Here is an 18,081-nt window from a genome sequence, read left to right on the forward strand (position 1 = left end):
GTGTATCTAGAAATTTGTCTATTTCCTTTAGGTTCTCAAATTTGTTGGAGTACAGTTTTTCGTGGTAGTCTATTATCATCCTTTTTATTTCACTTAGGTCTGTTGTAATGCCCCCCATCTCATTTCTTATTTGGGTTATTTACTTTCTCTCCTGTTTTTCTTTTGTCAATTTGGTCAATGGTTTGTCAATTTTGTTGATCTTTTCCAAGAACCAACTTCTGGTCTTGTTGATTCTATTATTTTTCTGCTCTTATTTATTTCTGTTCTAATCTTTATTATTTTCTTTCTTCTGGTGGCTGTGGGCTACTTTTGTTGTTCTCTTTCAATTTATTACAGCTGTAAGGCTAAGGTTTTGATTTTGGCCCATTCTTCTTTTTTGATGTGTGCATTTACTGGTATAAACTGACCCTTGAGTACTGTTTTTGCTGTGTCCCAAAGGTTTTGGTAGGATGTGTTTTCATTCTCAGTTGATTCTGGGAATTTTGTTATTCTCTCTTTCGGATGTCTCCTATTACCTAGTTGTTTTTAAGCAAGGTGTTATTCAGTTTCTATGTATTTGATTTTTTCCCCTTGCTCTTCCTGTTATTGATTTCTACTTTTATGGATTGTCAACAGAGAGAATGCTTTGTATTATTTTTATGTTTTGGATTTCATTGAGGGTTGCTTTGTGACCTAACATGTGGTCTATTCTGGAGAATGCTCCATGTGTGTTGGAAAAGAGTGTATACTTTGCTGCTGTTGGGTGGGGTGTTCTATATATGTCTGTCAAGTCCAGTTGGTTGATTTTGGCCTTTAGATCTCCTGTATCTTTGTTGACTTTCTTTCTAGATAGTCTTCCTTTACCAAGAGTGGTGTGTTGAATCTCCTAATACTTTTGTGGAACTGTGTATTTTTCTTTTCAGTGCTGTTAGAATTTGTTTTATATAATTTGGAGCCTTGTCATTGGATGTATAGATGTTTATTAAGGTTATGTCTTATTGGTGGATTGTCCCTTTGATCATATAATGTCCTTTCTTGTCTTTTATGGTTGATTATGCCTTAAAGTCTATTTTATCTAAGGTTAGTATTGCCACTCATGCCCTTTTTTGGTTACTGTTTTCTCGATACATTTTTTTGAATCCTTTGATTTTTTAAATATTTATGCTTTTGTGTCTAAGGTGTATCTCTTGTAGACAGCATATTGATGAGCTGTGTTTTTAAATCCATTCTACCACTTTCTGTCTCCTTACAGGTGCATTGAAGCCATTTACATTCAGTGTGATTATTGACAGGTATGATTTTCTTGCTGTTATGTTGTGTGTGTGTGTGTATTTTTTTTTTTTGTGGTGCTGTTGTTTTCTTTACTCCTTTTACTTCCTGTGCTGAGATCCTTTTTCTTTCTTTATTATAGATTTTGCATTTACTGAGACTTTATGTTTTTCTTCTTATGAGTGGGTTTAACTTTCTTTGTAGTTACCTTGAAATTTACCTTTGTCTTCCTAAGTTTGAATCAGTCTTTTATTACTTGATATTGACTTGACTTCCTCTCCATTTGAAAGTTGTGTATCTACACCATTTATTCCCCCTTTTATTGCTTTGATGTTGTCATCATTTGTAGCCTGACATCTCTGTTTCCCTGTTTTAAGTCTTTTAGTTTTGCTTTACTATTGAGAGTTATTTACCTAGGTTGGTGTCTGGCTGAGGGTATCCCATGTCCTAGATTCCAGTTGTTGTGTGATATTGTTGGTTCTCTAACTGAAAGACTCCCTTTAATATTTCTTGTAAATTTGGTTTGGTTTTTATGAAATCCCTTAATTTCTGTTTATCTGAAAATGTCTTAATTTCACCGTTGTATTTGAGAGAGAGTTTTGCAGGATATGTTATTCTTGGTTGGCAGTTATTTTCTTTCAAGGTTTTGTATATGTCATCCCATTGCCTTCTTGCTTCATAGTTTCTGTTGAGTAATCAGAGTCTTATTGTCTTCCTTTTGTAAGTGACTTTGTTTTTGTTGAGCTGCTCTCAGGATTCTTTGTGTTTGGTTTTGGCCAGTGTGATTATGATATATTCTGGTGACTTTCTTTTGGGTCTATCCTATATGGGGTTTGTTGAGCTTCTTGGATGGTTAGCTTTTTGTCTTTTATGATACTTGGGAAATTTTCTGCCAGCAAATCTTCAACAATCTTCTTCGTATTTTTCATTTTCTCCCCCTATCCTGGAGCTCTGTTCACATGCACTTTTTTTTTTTTAAATTGTACTTTAGATGAAGGTTTATAGAACAAACTATCTTCTCATTAAACAGTTAGTACATATATTGTTTTATGACACTGGTTAACAACCCTATGACATGTCAATGCCTTGGTTTCCCTATTACCAGCTTTCCTGTCTCTCTTGCCTTCTAGTGCTTGCCCCTGGGCTGGTGTGCCCCTTTAGTCCCATTTTGTTTTATGGGCCTGTCTAATCTTTGGCTGAAGGGTGAACCTCATGAGGGCTTCATTACTGAGCTAAAAAGGTATCCAGGGCCCATACTCTTAGGGTTTCGCCAGTCTCTGTAAGGCCAGTAAGTCTGGTCTTTTATTGTGAGTTAGAATTTTGTTCTACATTTTTCTCCAGCTCTGTCTGGTATCCTGTATTGTGATTCCTGTCAGAGCAGTCAGTGGTGGTAGCTGAGCACCAGCTAGTTGTACTGGACTCAGACTGGAGGAGGCCATGGTAGTAGTGGTCCATTAGTCCTTTGGACTAATCTTCCCCTTGTGTCTTTAGTTTTCTTCACTCTCCCTTGCTCCCAAAGGGATGAGACCAGTGGAGTATCTTAGATGGCTGCTCGCAGGCTTTTAAGACCCCAGACACTACTCACTAAAGCAGAATGTAGAACATTTCCTTTATAAACTGTGTTAGGCCAATTGAGCTAGATGTTGCCCAAAACCTCACATGCAAATTTTTGCTCTTGATTGTGTCCCACATAATTCTTAGGTTTTCTTTCTCTGATTTTTCTTCAAAGACAATGACATCCCGTATTTGTATTCAATCTTTTTGATTTTGTCTTCCATTGTTTCAAATTTGCTCCTAAAACCTTCTGTTGAGTTGTGCACTTCTCAAATTTTGTTATCTTTTGGATTTCTAGTTGCTGTTTTTGTATGATTTCTAATTGTTTATTTTGATATTTTTGTTCTTGTATTATTTTCTATAATTCTTCTGTCATTTTGTGGCATTTTCCTTGATTTTGTCTGTTTTTTGGTTTTGTCTGTGTTTTCCATTATTTTGTCAATTTTTCCTTGGTTTTGTCTGTGTTTTCGTTGACCTCTTTTTTAATATCTTGTACAGCCCTAAATATTAGTCTTTTGAATTCCATATCAGGTAGTTCCAATGCCTTTCTTTTACCTGAAGGTCATCTGATTTTTTATTTTGGTCACTTCTTGCAGCTTTCTTGCCCTCCTTTTTAAAATATATTTTGATATTACCTGCTGTCTCTGAGACATTAAGGTATTATTTTCTTGATTGATTGTATTTTCATTTGTTCCATTCTGCTTCTTTGTTTTGATTTGAAATGTGAGGGCAGGCAGGCTCATCTGTGGGAAAAATAGCTCTCACCACCTTCTCTGGGTGAGCAGGGCAGCAGCAAGCAGGGGGAGCCCACTTCACTGTATATTGGTTTGGTGAGGCAGCTGAGGGAGGACTGTGTGGGCACTGACTTCCTCCTGAGTTTGGTCCAGCAATGTGGGAGTGTTCACAGCTCCTCACCAGACAGGTAGGGGTGTCAGATGTAGAATGGTATGGGCTTGCTTCTTACCATTCAGCAGCTAGTCAAGTGGCAGGAGTGGGGGGGGGGCAGTGTGGGTCTAGTGTGGCAGTGGGCCTGAATGCCAGGGATGCTTTAGCCACAGCGGCATGGCGGTGGCTGGCAAGGAGGGAGAGTGGTGTACAGGGCTAGGTGGGAGGGAGAAAAAAAGTGAGAGAAAGAAAACAAAGGGGGTTGCTGGCAGGTGGGTGCAGGGTGGACTGGGGGCCAGAGGGAATGGGTGGGAGGTGGTGTACAGGGCTAGGTGGAAGATAGAAAGAAAAAAAAAGAAAGGAAGATACAAAAGAAAAAAATAATAAAAGAAATAGTGGTGCTGGTAGGTATGGGCAAAGTGGACCTAGGGGCAGTGGCAGGCTGGTGCACCAGTGGCACTCTATCCATAGTGATGTGGCAGGGGCTGGCGAGAAGTGGGAGGAGATGATGTATGGGGTTATGGGGGAGGGAGAAAGAAAAGTAAGCAAGGAAAAAGGAGGGGAGGGAAAGGAAAAAAATATGGCAGCACAGCGGGGGCCAGAAGGTAGAGGAAGGGTGGACCCTAGGACTGGGGGGAAAGGGGAGGTGATGTAGCGGGCTAGGTGAGAGGGGGAAAGAAAAGAAAGGGGGGGAAATCGGTGGTTTGGTTGGGGGGGACCTCATGTGGGGGCCAGCTGGATCCAGGGCAGAAGCAGGCCTGTGCACCAATAGCTCTTTAGCTTTTGTGGTACAATGGGGTCTGGCATGAAGGGGTAAGGTGACATACAGTGCTAGGTGGGAGGGAGAAAGAAAAGAAAAAAGGAGAAAAAATGAATTTAAAAAGTGGCTTCATGGTGTGTGTTGGTGAGTGCAGGTGGGGCAAGCTCTAGGGCCAGTGGGAAAGGAGGGGAGGTAACATCTGGGACTCGGTGGGAAAGAGAAAGAAGAGAAAAAGAGAAAGAAAAAAAAGAAAAAAATAGGTGGTGTAGCAGGAGCCGGTAGGTGGGTGCAGGGCAGACCTGGGGCCACTGTGGGCTGTTGGCTTTCTAGCCATGGCAATGTGGTGGCGCTGGTGGGAAGAGGTGAAGGTGGCGTATGGGGCTAGTTTGAAGGGAAAAAGAAAAGGAAGAAAGGGAAAACATAATAATAAAAACAATGATATCATAGGAGCTGGCAAGTAGGGGTGGGGTGGACCCAGGGCAGTGGTGGGCTAGTGGTTCTCTAGCCAAAGCAATGGGACATGGCCTGGTGGGAGGAGGCAGAGGTGTGGTACAGAGCTACGTAGGAGGGAGAAAGAAAAGGAAGTAAGAGAAAAAAATGGCATAGTGGGAGCCAATGAGTGGGGTTGTGGCGGACCTGGGGTCTCCAGTCAAGTTGGTGCAGTGTGGTCTGGTAGGATGGGGTGAGGTGACATATAAGGTAGAAAGTTGAGGGGTGGAAAAGTATGTTTCTCTGGCTACTGGGTGTTCTGTCTCCTGTTGGAAGCTCCATGAAGTTGCCTCCCCATACTCCCTGTCTGAGATCATTGCTGGCTGTGTTCCAAGATGGTGACACTGTCCTACGTGAGTTAGCAGGGGACCTCCACTCCATATCTCTCCTCATTCTCTATTTTCCTTCAGTTTCTTCTACCATTTGATGTTTGTTCTAGTTCTTAATCCCTTCATTTGATGCTTAGCATTCCAGGATTGATGTTTGTATCTGTTTTACTTAGTTTTTCAGGTCTTTGATGCAGAGGGACAGCATAATGTGAATGTCTAGGGTGCTATGTTGGCTCCACCTCTCTTCCTTACTATAATCTGAATAAAATCTTTGGTATGTTATTTTATATTTATATGAGAGTTAAACTTTTAACATTAAAAAAATTATGCTTTGACAAGGGTTTCATATGATTCTAATGGAAATCCAGGGGAAGATGGGATTGGATCAAAGCTAGCATCAATGGAGGTATTACATCATGTAGGGACAGTATGCATTTGCTTTTCTAGACAAGATGGTCATGGATCCATTTGCTGGCTGCTGCTGAGCACTGCAGATTGCTGGGGCACTGGACTCCTTTAACTTAAGGTTTATGACTTCAAGGTATTTTGAAGCCCTGCCTTTAATTGCTAATGTTAATTCTGCGCAACATCCAGTAGCTCTGGACACCTTCTGGCTTCTCTGTGCTCTCCCAGATCTTCAACTTCTTCCTGTTCACAACCCAAACAGCCAGCTGATGAGCCATTTCACTCCCAACTTCTTTTAATCTTCCTTTCTCAAGTGTGAGACTTCTGTACTTAGAATTTCTACGAGCTGGTTTTTTTGAGCCACTCTGCACTCCCTGTTGAAACTCCTTTTTCCTGTCTGTCTGTGAGGCACATATCTGAACTGCCTGGGGAAGAAACTCTGGGACAGAATTTTTCAAAAGAGCAACTTATGGGTTCTTAGGTAGACTTGGTGTCAGACTGAGTTGAATCTTTTCTTATCTTTGAGGGAGAGGTAGCCTGTGTGCTCAATTATTCATGACTTCACTTGGAACCCACCTCCTGTCATCAGTTTCTTAGGCAGTTTAATCTCTTGGTCACTGTGATGGTTAAGATTGTGTGTCAACTTGGCTGGGCCATGACTCTCAGTGTATAATGTTGTGATCACTTCCCTGTTGAATTTTATATGTGATCACCCCTATGATGGGATCTGCTGTGAGTAGCCAGTCAGTTGAAAGGGAGTTTCCTTGGGTGTGTAGCCTGCATCCAAATATAAGTGGATGTTCTGGCTTTTGTCTGCTCTGGATCCTACAGCTGGCTCCTGTTCTTCTGACCTCTGGTTTCTGGTACTTGTGCTAGCAGCTTACCTGTGGTTTTGCCTGCCAATCTTGAGATTCGTTCATCTTCACAGCCTGTGAGCAAGAGCCCTGCTTTCTGACCTGCTGATCTTGAGTTCACCAGCCCCTGAGGCTACGTGAATCAGGAGAAGATTCTATCCTGATCCACAGACTTGGGACATTCCAGCCTCTACAACCTTGTGACCCATTTTCTCGGTATAAATATCTCTCCATGTATATTTATATGCTTTATTGTTCTTGCTTCTCTAGAGAACCCAGCCTAAGACAGTCATATCTATTCCCACAGTTCAAGCCAAAATCTTCTGGGAGGCAGGTTCATTTTGATACTCCTTCCTTTTCTCCCGCCCCTCAGATAGACTTGGCTCTGTTTCTTTTACTTTAGAGTTTATCTTTACTCCATCTTCTCCATGCTTCTTGGACAAAAAGGCCTCTTGACAGCCAGACTATCCTTTCCTGATATAGGCTGAGGAAAGATTATTTTAATTTTTAGGGCTTCTATTTTGCCTTTTTGTTTCTTTCTATTCTAGTAGTGGCTCCTCTGAAGTGCCTCATTTTTCCCAGCTTCTGAGATTCCTTGGTAGGTCAGGGCTGAACATCTGAGGGGCTGCATGTACATCTGGAGGTCCTGTCTTTCTAAGTTAAGCTCAACTTTTCCCGAAACCCATAGACTCATGTTGGTATCCTTATGGGAGGGTGCCAGTTTCCTCCATTGCTTGTCTTTGGGTCAAAGGTCTCTTATGGCCTGCTCTGGTCCAAACTTGTTAAGGCTGCAGGAAGTTATGACCCTACCTCCATTTCTCAGGTCATCAGGGTCTTTGTACTGGGCTTCTCAGGGGGAAGAGAGCACTGTCTTTATGCTTCTCCAGTAGAAGTTTTCATATTTTGTCATGGTCATTATAATTGTAATCTTTATAGATCCCACATAGTGCCTAGAATATTTACAAATAAATGTTGGCAAATATGTGCTTGATATATGAATGAATGCATGAATGAAACCAGTGGGATTTATTTTGGCACTTGAATTCCACTTTGTTAGGGCCCTGACTTTATAGTCTTCATTATTTAAATGTTATTGTAATGTAAATTTAAGAAGTTGTATATAAAATACAGATTCTGCTATAGTGAAGATTCATTAAATCTGAAGTATTCCTATTTTTAAGATTCTGTAATACACAGTCCTATCTAGACTGAGAAAACTCTAGGTAAAACATGGCAGGCCAATTAGGCACATGCAGGTCCAGGACTGTGATAACAACTTAGCCAGGGATTGTAGATATACCAGCTGGACGAGGCCAACTGTGGAGTTTTGTTGTTGCACTCCTGACTGTTGTTGTTGTGGTTGTTAGCTGCCATTGAGTTAGCCTCTGATTCATGGTGACCCCAGGCACAAAGGAATGAAATGCTGCCTGGTCCAGTACCATCCATATGATTGGTTGCAGACCCGACTATTTTGGCTGCCCATGAGGTGTGTTTGGCCTGGTATCAAAGCCCAGATCTCTTGCATTAAAGGAGAGAGTTCTACTATTGAACCACCACTGCCCCCAAACAGTTGATGTCGAGTTGACTCCAACTTACGAAGACCCTGTGCTTCCTAGGATTTTCAATGACTGATTTTTCAAAAGTCGATCTTCCAAGGTGCCTTTTTTTTTTTTTTTGAGGCACCTCTGGGTGGACTTGAATCTCCAACTTTTCAGTTAGTAGTCAATTGCCTTAGCCATTTGCACCACTCTGGGACTCCGAACTCCTGACTGAAGACTAATTAATGCCATTAAATTGTTGGCAAGGAATAGAATCTTCCTTCTATAGACTGACTAAACACTAAGAGTCAGAGGACCCTTTCCTGATTTAGGCTGAAGAAAGATTATTTTAATTCTTAAGACTTCTTTAGTCCCTTCTTATTCCTCTCGATTCTATTCTCAAGCTGTTGTTGATGGGACTTAGGTTTTCCCAAATGGGTCAACTTGAAACAGAAATGAATTTATTCACAAATGAAACATCTAAGGAGAGAGGACAGTTCTGGAATGTATTTTGGTGATTAGCCATCAAACCAGGAGAGAAAGGGCAGCGGTTGGTTGAAAATCATTCATACATTGCCTGCCTTCATTAAGCATCCTCTCATATAGCACTTTCTTGCTTCAGAGGAGGAAGAAAAACAAAAAAAAGTAAACATTGTTAGACGTCATAATTTTTTGGTAAAGAATCTTAAAATAAGATTATGCATAGTATTGTGGAAGAAAATTTTGAATTTTTTTAGAAGCAAGTGAAATTAGGCTCGAATCTTTTATGGATTGAAGTGATATGTACAAATAGACATAACAGAGAGAGGTTTCAATAATGATGCTTGGATGCAGGCAGCTGGAGCATAAGAAAAGAATACATTTTGAGAGAGTGAAGAAATGGTATGTTGATGAGAGACTGCAGTTCCGAAGCTCTCAATTTGCACACTGGCGTTATTTGGAAAAGAGAAGGAAAAAGATGCCACCAAAAGAAGAGATGGAACAAGGTGTGACCCACAGTGTGTTAAAGAGACTTCAGAGGTCTCTTTATTCAATTTCTTTCACACAAAGGAAACAGGTGCTCAGGGAGGTCCAGTGACTTGCACAAGTTTATCCTGGAACTGAATCCAGCCTCTTCTTCAATAAACCAACATTCTCATGGTGTCACTACTACCCTGGCTCCTGTTAACCTAATGTGGGCCATGTTAGAAGTGTGGGAGAATTCCAAATACTCCAGCTGAGGAGACAGAGAATTGCAGAGCTATTTATAATCCCATAACCTTGCTTTGCAATTGTGGATTTCACAGCTCATTTTATCTAATATATGCTAGTCTCGAAAGGAGAGCTTTATGGCTGACTCAGATTTTTAAATTTTTTAGTCATTCATTTGGAAAGGATTGAAATCTCCTGGGGACATTACCAGTATTCCTGGACAGGATTTTGCTGTAATTAAAATTTTTGGGCTCTGTTTTGCAGCCAGACCCACTTGAAACAAGGATGCTTTAATGTCTCCACTGTTTGGTAGTTGAAAACTTGCACATTGAACTTTTATTTTATTATCCTCGCATATGTCTTTGTGGACATATACCTAATTAGTAAACATTATTGGTCTCAATTCTTTCTGACCCAAACCCAGTACCGTCGAGTCGATTCCGACTCATAGCGACCCTATAGAACAGAGTAGAACTGCCCCGTAGAGTTTCCCAGGAGCGCCTGGTGGATTCAAACTGCTGACCCTTGTAGCACTTAACCACTCTGAAGATTTAAAAAAAAAGCTTTTTTATTTTTTAAGTTTTGTACATATCTTCTGCAGATTTGCAAATTTACTGATTTTTTTTATTATACTTTAGATGAAGGTTTACAGAGCAAACAAATTTTTCATTAAACAGTTAATACACATATTGTTCTGAGACATTGATTGCCAACTCCACGACATGTCAACACTCTCCCCTTCTCAATCTTGGGTTCCCCATTACCAGCTTTCCTGTCCCCTCCTGCCTTCTTGTCCTTGCCCCTGGGCTGGTTTTGTTTTAAGAACCTGTCTAATCTTTGACTGAAGGGTGAACCTCAGGAGTGACTTTATTACTGAGCTATAAGGGTGTCCGGGGGACATATTCTCTGGGTTTCTCCAGTCTCTGTCAGACCAGTAAGTCTGGTCTTTTTTTGTTTTGTGAGTCAGAATTTTGTTCTACATTTTTCTCCAGCTCTGTCCAGGACCTTCTACTGTGATCTCTGTCAGAGCAGTTGGTAGTAGCTGGTCACCGTCTAGTTGTGCTGGACTCAGTCTGGCAGAGGCTGTGGTAGTTGTGGTCCATTAGTCCTTTGGACTAATCTTTCCCTTGTGTTGTTGGTTTTCTTCATTCTCCCTTGCTCCAGATGGGGTGAGACCATTGTAATATCTTAGATGGCCGCTCACAAGCTTTTAAGACCCCAGATACTACTCACCAAAGTAGAATGTAGAACATTTTCTTTATAAACTATGTTATGCTAATTGAGCTAGATGTTCCCTGAGACCATGGTCCCCTCAGCCCTTGGCCCAGTAACTTGGTCCATCAGGGAGTTTGGGTGTGTCTATAGAGCTTCCATGACCTTGCCCTGGACAAGTAGTGCTGGCTTCCCCAGCATTCAAATTTCCAATTTTTGCTGGCTGTTTATTACCTAAATGTTTTTTCTATTTTTTTTTTTGGCCAGCTGGATAGATTCTGTCTTCAACCTTTTCCCTGCTAATTTACTTCTCCAACTTTACTATTTCCTTAAAATGTTTTTTGGTGGTAAAATATATTTAACAAAAATTTACCATTTTAACCATTTTTACATGTACATGTAAATTTAAAGTATAAAAACATTAATTACACTCATCATGTTGTGCAACCATTACCACTATCCATTTCTAAAAGTTTTTCATTGCTCCAAACAGAAACTCAGTAGCCCTTAAGCCGTAAACTCCCATTTCTTCCTTCCCCCAGTCCCTGGTAACCACTAATAAAATTTTGTCTCTATACATTTGCCTGTTTTACATATTTCATGCAAATAGATTCGTACAATATGTGTCTGACTTCTTTGACTTACTGTAGTGTTTTCAAGGTTCATCCATGTCGTAGCATGTGTCAGTATTTAATTTGTTTCATGACTGAATAACGTTCCATTGCGCGCATCAACCATATTTTGTTTATCCATTTACCTGAGGATGGATCCTGGGGCTATTTCCACCTTTTGGCTATTGCAAATAATGCTGCAATGACCATTCTGTTTGAGTTCCTGCTTTCAATTCTTTTGGGCACTTTGCTATTTGATTTTGAATGTGCAGGGATTTTAATTTCTGTAGAACTTTATTATCTCTTTGAGGCTTAACGCACTGAGTGTCAAGTAGGGCGGTGACTCCGTAAGAACTGTGAGGTGTCACACATTCAGTGCCAACCGTCCTCTGCCTCTGCAGCTGAAATCACCAACCATAGACACGCTGAGGTCTGCCTCACTTTGGGGAGCGCCTCTTCCCTGCTCACTCTAAGAAGGCTGCTTAAAACTTTCAGAAGACAGGCGTGACATTCTCAGATGAATAACCAAGCTATACCCCTGTGCAGACCAGGGGCCACTGACCCAAATACTGACAGGGGCCAGGTAGGAAATGTAAAAGTGTGATTTTGGCTAAACATAAGACAGACTGGGCTGCAGAAGCAACTGCAGTGTTGTGACTAATGATCCGAAGTCTGGAACCAGGTTACTGGCATCTAAATCCTGACTCCACTATTTACCAGGTGAGCAGTCTTAGGCAAATGACTAAATTCTTTGTGCCTCAGTGTTCTCATAGGTAATATGGCGATACGATTGCTAAAAGGATTTCAGGAGTTAATACAGAGGGCTTGGGATAGTGCTCAGCATATCGCAAGCGTTCAACAAATGTTCTGATGCGGATTAAATGGATTAAAATATGCAAAACAGAACAGCACCTGCTGCGTTTAGTACTATTCCTAGCAAAGTGCTAAAAAAGTTCTGAAGAGAGTACAGACCAAACAACAAATTTCTCTGGGCCAAATTCAGCCCAAGGATTGCCAGTTTCCACACCTGAACTAAAACTAGAGAACTTCGTCAAGCCTTCTGGTCAGAACTGGTTTCTGACTGCGCTTCCTGTGGCTTCACTGGGAACTTGAACCCTAACAGGAGCCCTTGTGGTATAGTGATTAAAGAGCTTGGCTGCTAAATGAAAGGTTGGTGGTTTGAATCTGTTTCTGTAAAGATTTCTAGCCTTGGAAACCCTATGAGGCAGGCCTACCCTGGCCTGTAGGGTCACTGTGAGTTGGAATCCACTTGATGGCAGTGGGTCTGGCTTTTGGTTTTGAATCCTGCTATCTCCCTTCCCCATCCTGCGTCTGCACCTGAATATGGCTTCTGCCTCTAAGTCAACCTCTATTTCTGGCATCTCTTCTGTGGGTAACTTCCACCTTTTTTCTCTACACCGGGCCTGAGACGCCAGGCCCTGTTCTGACTTTCTCCTCAGATTCCTGGAACCAGCAGACTTGGCTCTGTCCATGTTATTCACTGACTCCACCTCTGGGCTAACTTCCTAGGTTTGGTCTGGCCACAGGTTGGTCCTAACAAACAGACATTTTTATTTCCTCACTGATCCAAATGCTGTGATCATTCTTCCAGACGCCTAGTGTTAATCCAGTGGGTTTTCAATATAAGTATGGACGCATCTTAACCGACCCAGGAAAAAAAATGGAGGCCTAAAATGAAAACTCTAGAAAACCATGATTCTGGGAAGCCACTCCACTGTTTCTACTTACTACTTTCACAAAATTGTGTATTTCTTTACCTAGGCTATGTCTTGAAGGAATTATTAATATAATATTGCTTTTATAAATTTAATTACTGAATTAAAGAAGATGTCATTTTGTGTTCAATTAAACTAATAAGCCTGGGGTTTTTTTTTTTTTCTGCGTGTATCATTCATTCATTCATTCATCTACTATGATTGAAACAAAACAAAACAAAAAACAAACCATTCCAGTCTAATTGATTCTAACTCGTGGCAATCCTGTGTGTGTCAGAGGAGAACTGCACTCCATATTGGTTTCAATGGCTGTAATCTTAAGGAAATGGAAACCCAGGTCTTTCTTCCAAGGCATTGCTGGGAGGATTTGAAACTGCCGATCTTTCACTTAGTAGCTGAGCAGGCACCAAGAATATAAAGATGAAGAGATGATTCCTACCTCCCAAGAGTTAGGAATCATCTCTGTCTGAATTAAAAGGAACATTTGGGGCTTGCTAAATTAATAGCTCATATGCATTGAACACCATTAGTTGCAAATGAAGGAAACACAACTCAAATGGTAGCACTGGATTTTGTGGTTAAAATAATATTGATGGAATCATCATGACTCTGTCTCTCCTTATTTTTCAACCCTGCATACTTTCCCTTGGCTTCATTCTCAGGCACTTGCTCTCCAAGTGGTGACAAGAGAGGCCCCAGGAGCTATTGGCATACATGGTCCTTAAAACCTGTGATCCCAGCGTTCCCCAGTATCCATATTTCCAGTCTCGTGGCAGGATCCTGATTGGTCCTGTTTTGCACATGTACCTACCCCTTGGACTACTCTCTGTGCTGGGTGCCATGACTAGCCAAGCCCATTCCCATTACCCCATATAAGGAAAGAATTTGTGTATACAAATTTACAGATGTCTGCTTCTAGTACTTTCTATTAATGACTGGAAAGTTACATTTTAAAACTTGAGGTGCAGTATTTGTCCCAAACCTGCTTGTTAATTTAAAAGTAGTTTCAAACTACCTCAAATTCACCCACTAGTCTTCAATTCTATTGGACTTATTTTATATAAAATCAAACAGTAATCCTGAGCATTGTTTTAGGTGTTAGCACAGTGGACTTTGAAGCGAAGGTCCACAGCAGACTTCAGTAGCTCAGCCTCTGCAGGGAGGTCATTTGTTGGGATAACAGAAAAAGTAGGATAAAAATGACTGTATATGGGACATAATCTGACAGGAGAGTAGTAGGTAATTTCATGAGATCTATGTTTTTACATAGATTGTGATCCAAAATATGTGATATTTATATTGTCACAAAGCCAAAAGAACTATGATTTGTTTCACATTTTATGTAGATTTTTCCCCATGTATTATCATATTTCACATTCTGTCATGTTTGGGACAATTAGAAAAATGAAAATGGCTGTAGAGTTTTTATTCTGACTATAAAAATGATAAATGCTCATTATAAACAATCCAAGGACTATCGAGAAGTGCAAAGAAGAAAGAAAAATTGCCCTAAATTCTAAAAATTCTATTACCCAGGGATAAATACTGCTAACATTTTGATGAATGTCCTAGATATTTCTCTATGCTATATATTATTAACTGTCTAAAGAAGGCATAAATGAATGTCACATTTTCTCAAGTGCCTTTGGGAGGCCTTTGAAATGCTCACATGACCTGTTGCTCATATCGACTGATTGATATAATGAAATACTCATATTGACTGATTGATATAAGGAAAAAAATATTTGTCTATTTATCTATCTATCTCTATTTTTTTCCCAGAGAAGTTGCTGTTGGATTTATGTATCAGTATGGTTTTCAAATTCATTAATTTCTCTCTCTCTTTTTTTCTATATTAAGTATTTCTTAGGTTTTTGTTATTCTTTTTCTACTTCTGGGTTAAATTCTTGATCACATATCATGACAACATACATTTAGGCCTGTTTTCTAACCTTCCTTTTACCAGCAGAAGAAGATCAAGAGTTCATTCTAAATAAACATCTTTCTGTTTTGTTAATTCTTCACTCAGAGTAAAGAAACAATAGGGAGGCTGGTGACCTTTCCACACAGCCGGCTGTCACAGATGGTATTGTCGTTTGTTTTGGAAGCTAGAAGCAAATAACCATAGCATCTGGGATGAGATCAGTTTAACTTAAGGATGTAAGAAAAGAATTTTGGTTTTTCTGCTGGAAGATGCAACAGTTCCCTCTAAATGTCACCACTGAAGGCAATGGTACCCTCTGCATACACTCAGCAGGGCAGGCTGACCGGCAGGGTTCGCTTTTTGTATGGATTGTTGACTAAAGGGCCTGACATTCCGATCAGAGCTTGGTGGTTTCTCTGACCCATTAAAACAGGAAGTTTCTGGAAATCATTTTCTTCTGTTGATTTCCTTAGTGTGGCCAATCTATTCAACTTCCGTCTCACAATCCCTGGCATAAATTCTGCCCTTCTAGGGGGACCAAGAGCTCGGACTCTGAAGTCAGATAGAATCCACGCTCAGCCACTTATGAGTTTTCTTACGTGTGTACTAATTTTCCAAGTGAAGAATTTCAGAATGTATCGGCCCATTTTAAAAATACACATTGTACCACTTTCTAGTTAGTTTGGAGATGACTGATAAACATCAAGAAGATGAAAATTTACTAGGAAAAGTTCAAAAACGGTATTTTTAAGTTCGATATATACATAAAAAACAAACAACAACCAAAAAACCCCTTGCCCTCGAGTGGATTCCGACACATCGCGATCCTATAGGACAGAGTAGAACTGTCCCACAGAGTTTCTAAGGAGCGTCTGGTGGATTCGAGCTCCCGACATTTTGGTTAGCAGCCATAGCACTTAAACACTATGCCACCAGAGTTTCCAATATAGAATTGACAATTGGTATGATGATTCAGTAAGTATATTCAATGATTCATTTCCTTCATTTTGGTTCAATGGATTTTCTTGAGGTATTTTCCATTTATGAGATATAAGTAAACATTAAAATTAACTGAAACTAGACCAAGAGTGTCCAATTACTATCTCACTAAATATTTTATCAAGATTTTCTGTAGTGAAGCTTTAGATAATCTCACTTTCCTCATGAAATAATAATAAACATTCTATTTTTAGTTCAATTATGTAATTATTGGTTTTAAGAATTACTTATTTAAAATAATTTACTGACGATAAACTAATCTTGCTACTATTAAGTAAAAGAAAACTTACTTGGAACAGAGTCCTTGTGATTTTTTCATCTTTTAGATAATTCTTTTTTCTGTAATTTTTTTACTCTGCATATTATGAAAGTACAATAATATATGTATAATTTAAAATAAATGGGAATAAGTAAAATGTACTTAAAATATAAAATACAGTTTGGGGTGTGTTATATATTTTTTTTAACGGACTTGGATAAATGGTTTGATGGAGAGTAGAGTTTGCAACACAAAGAGAGGTCTGACAGTGATGTGGGAGCACAGAAGAGAGAAAGGTGAATTTCCCACAGGAGTTATGGAGGCTGCAATGAGGAGGTGTCATCTCAACCTTGTTCTCAAAGAGCAGGACCACAGATGGGCTAGGAAAGTCATTTTGGGCAGAGCGAGGGACAAGGGGGAGGAGAATGAAGATTTACTGATTCTCTGAGACTCAGTTTCCTCTTCTGTCAAATGATGTTAAAATATCTATTTTGAATACTGGTGGAAGTGTTGGGGGGATTAGAAACAGCACGTAAAAGCACAGAGTACTGTCACCCCACAGGTGCTCAAGGGGTGGTGGTGGTTGTTGTTTGCCGTCATTTCGTGCTCAAGGAGTGGTGGTGGTTGTTTGCCGTCATTTCTGACTCATAGAGGCCCCATGTGACCGAGTAGAACTGCCCCATAGGGTTTTCTTGGATGTAATCTTTATGGAAGCAGATCACCAAGTCTTTCTCCTGCAGAGTCACTAGGTGGGTTTGAACTGCCAACCTTTCAATTAGCAGCCAGGCGCTGAACTGTTTGTGCCACCAGGGCTACTTTAAGAAGTAGTAGTAGTACATAATTTTTGGAATATGATTTATATTTTTTTTGTCTCATGAAGTACAAGCCAGTCATGGAAAGTGTGCGACTGCCTGGGCAGTCAGAGAATTCCGAAGGGAAGGCTGAGTTTGCTGGGTCACCCTAGGATTGTGAAATGAAAGTCCCCTGTTGGTCCCTGGCCTCTAACAGAAAACTCTCAGGGAGTTCCTAAGGCCACTGACTGTTCCATATCTGGGCCACATCTCTAATCCAGTAATAACAATCCTCTCTCTCTGCTTTGAATTTTATCCTCCAAAGGCCACTTTTATGAGAAGCCTGTCCCAACCCAAGTCTTGTGTAACATTCATTACATCTCCCATGCCAGCTGTCTGCATTGACTTCACCCATTTTGACCACCTTTTGTCTCCAAGAAGGCTGGATGGTCCCAACCTGGTTCCAGGTGCATAACAATGATCAGTAGGTCCTCCATGTTCAAAGATACCTGGAACTCACCTACTTACCTGTTTTTGCAGTCATGTAACCGTAGGGGAGAAAGCTAAGATCATTGTTGCCAGATATCTGGGGTGTAATGAGACAGACATCCTCCAACCCGGCATCTGTGGTGGCATAGAATTTGAGCTGGAAAGAGCTTTAGAATTCATTTATCCCAATCTTGTCACTTCAGCAATGAAGAAACTGAGGCAGATGTCGTTAGATAACATGTCTAGAACTAAAACCTAGATCTTCTAGTTTCTAGGACAATCGTTTTCTCTACATCACACTGCCTCTAGGCCACAGTATTTTAGGAACAGTAAAATACAAACTCCACCCTGTCTGTCTTACAAGTGGCAGCCTGTTGCTGGTCCAAAATGGTGAATCCATTGATGGGGGAAAATTAAGAATTTTCCAAGCCTTCAGAAAGTTTGGCTTTGTGATGACAGCCCATGTAGACTCTGTTGTTCCTGGAAGGGCAACAAAGCTGAGACCATGAACTAGACCTGGAACTCCGGATTTGTGTCACAGAGTCTGTGTATTCTCCACTCAATGCCAATTATTCATTCCACCCACTCAAGCAACAACAAAAAATAGAACCACAAATGGAGCACCGTAAAAAAGGCCTTGACTGAGGAGTGAGAAGGCTATCACCATCAAGCAAAAAACAAAATTCATTAGCTGGAAGACACAGCTATAACTACTTTTAAGGCGATATTTCTAACAAACAATATGCATAGGCTCAGGCAGGGAAAGTTAGCAAGGCATAAGAGCTATAGGAAAGGGTTTTCTCCTGC

General features: G+C 40.4%; 1 long non-coding RNA gene across 8 annotated transcripts in view; it reads left to right on the forward strand.

Moving 5' to 3' along the window:
* The window catches only part of LOC111750320 (uncharacterized), a 150,039-nt gene that overhangs the window by 93,270 nt on the left and 38,688 nt on the right, over nt 1–18,081 (forward strand). For 5 of the 8 annotated variants that reach the window (XR_010318110.1, XR_010318109.1, XR_010318111.1 and 2 more), the window contains one exon: nt 1,232–10,068. This is a non-coding gene — a long non-coding RNA (uncharacterized LOC111750320). Of the gene's footprint in view, nt 1–1,231; nt 10,069–18,081 lie in introns of those variants that run through there. The other 3 variants (XR_010318106.1, XR_010318107.1, XR_002785484.2) reach the window with 1 other exon arrangement.

This window comes from Loxodonta africana, chromosome 16 (assembly GCF_030014295.1).
Source record: "Loxodonta africana isolate mLoxAfr1 chromosome 16, mLoxAfr1.hap2, whole genome shotgun sequence".
Taxonomy (NCBI): domain Eukaryota; kingdom Metazoa; phylum Chordata; class Mammalia; order Proboscidea; family Elephantidae; genus Loxodonta; species Loxodonta africana.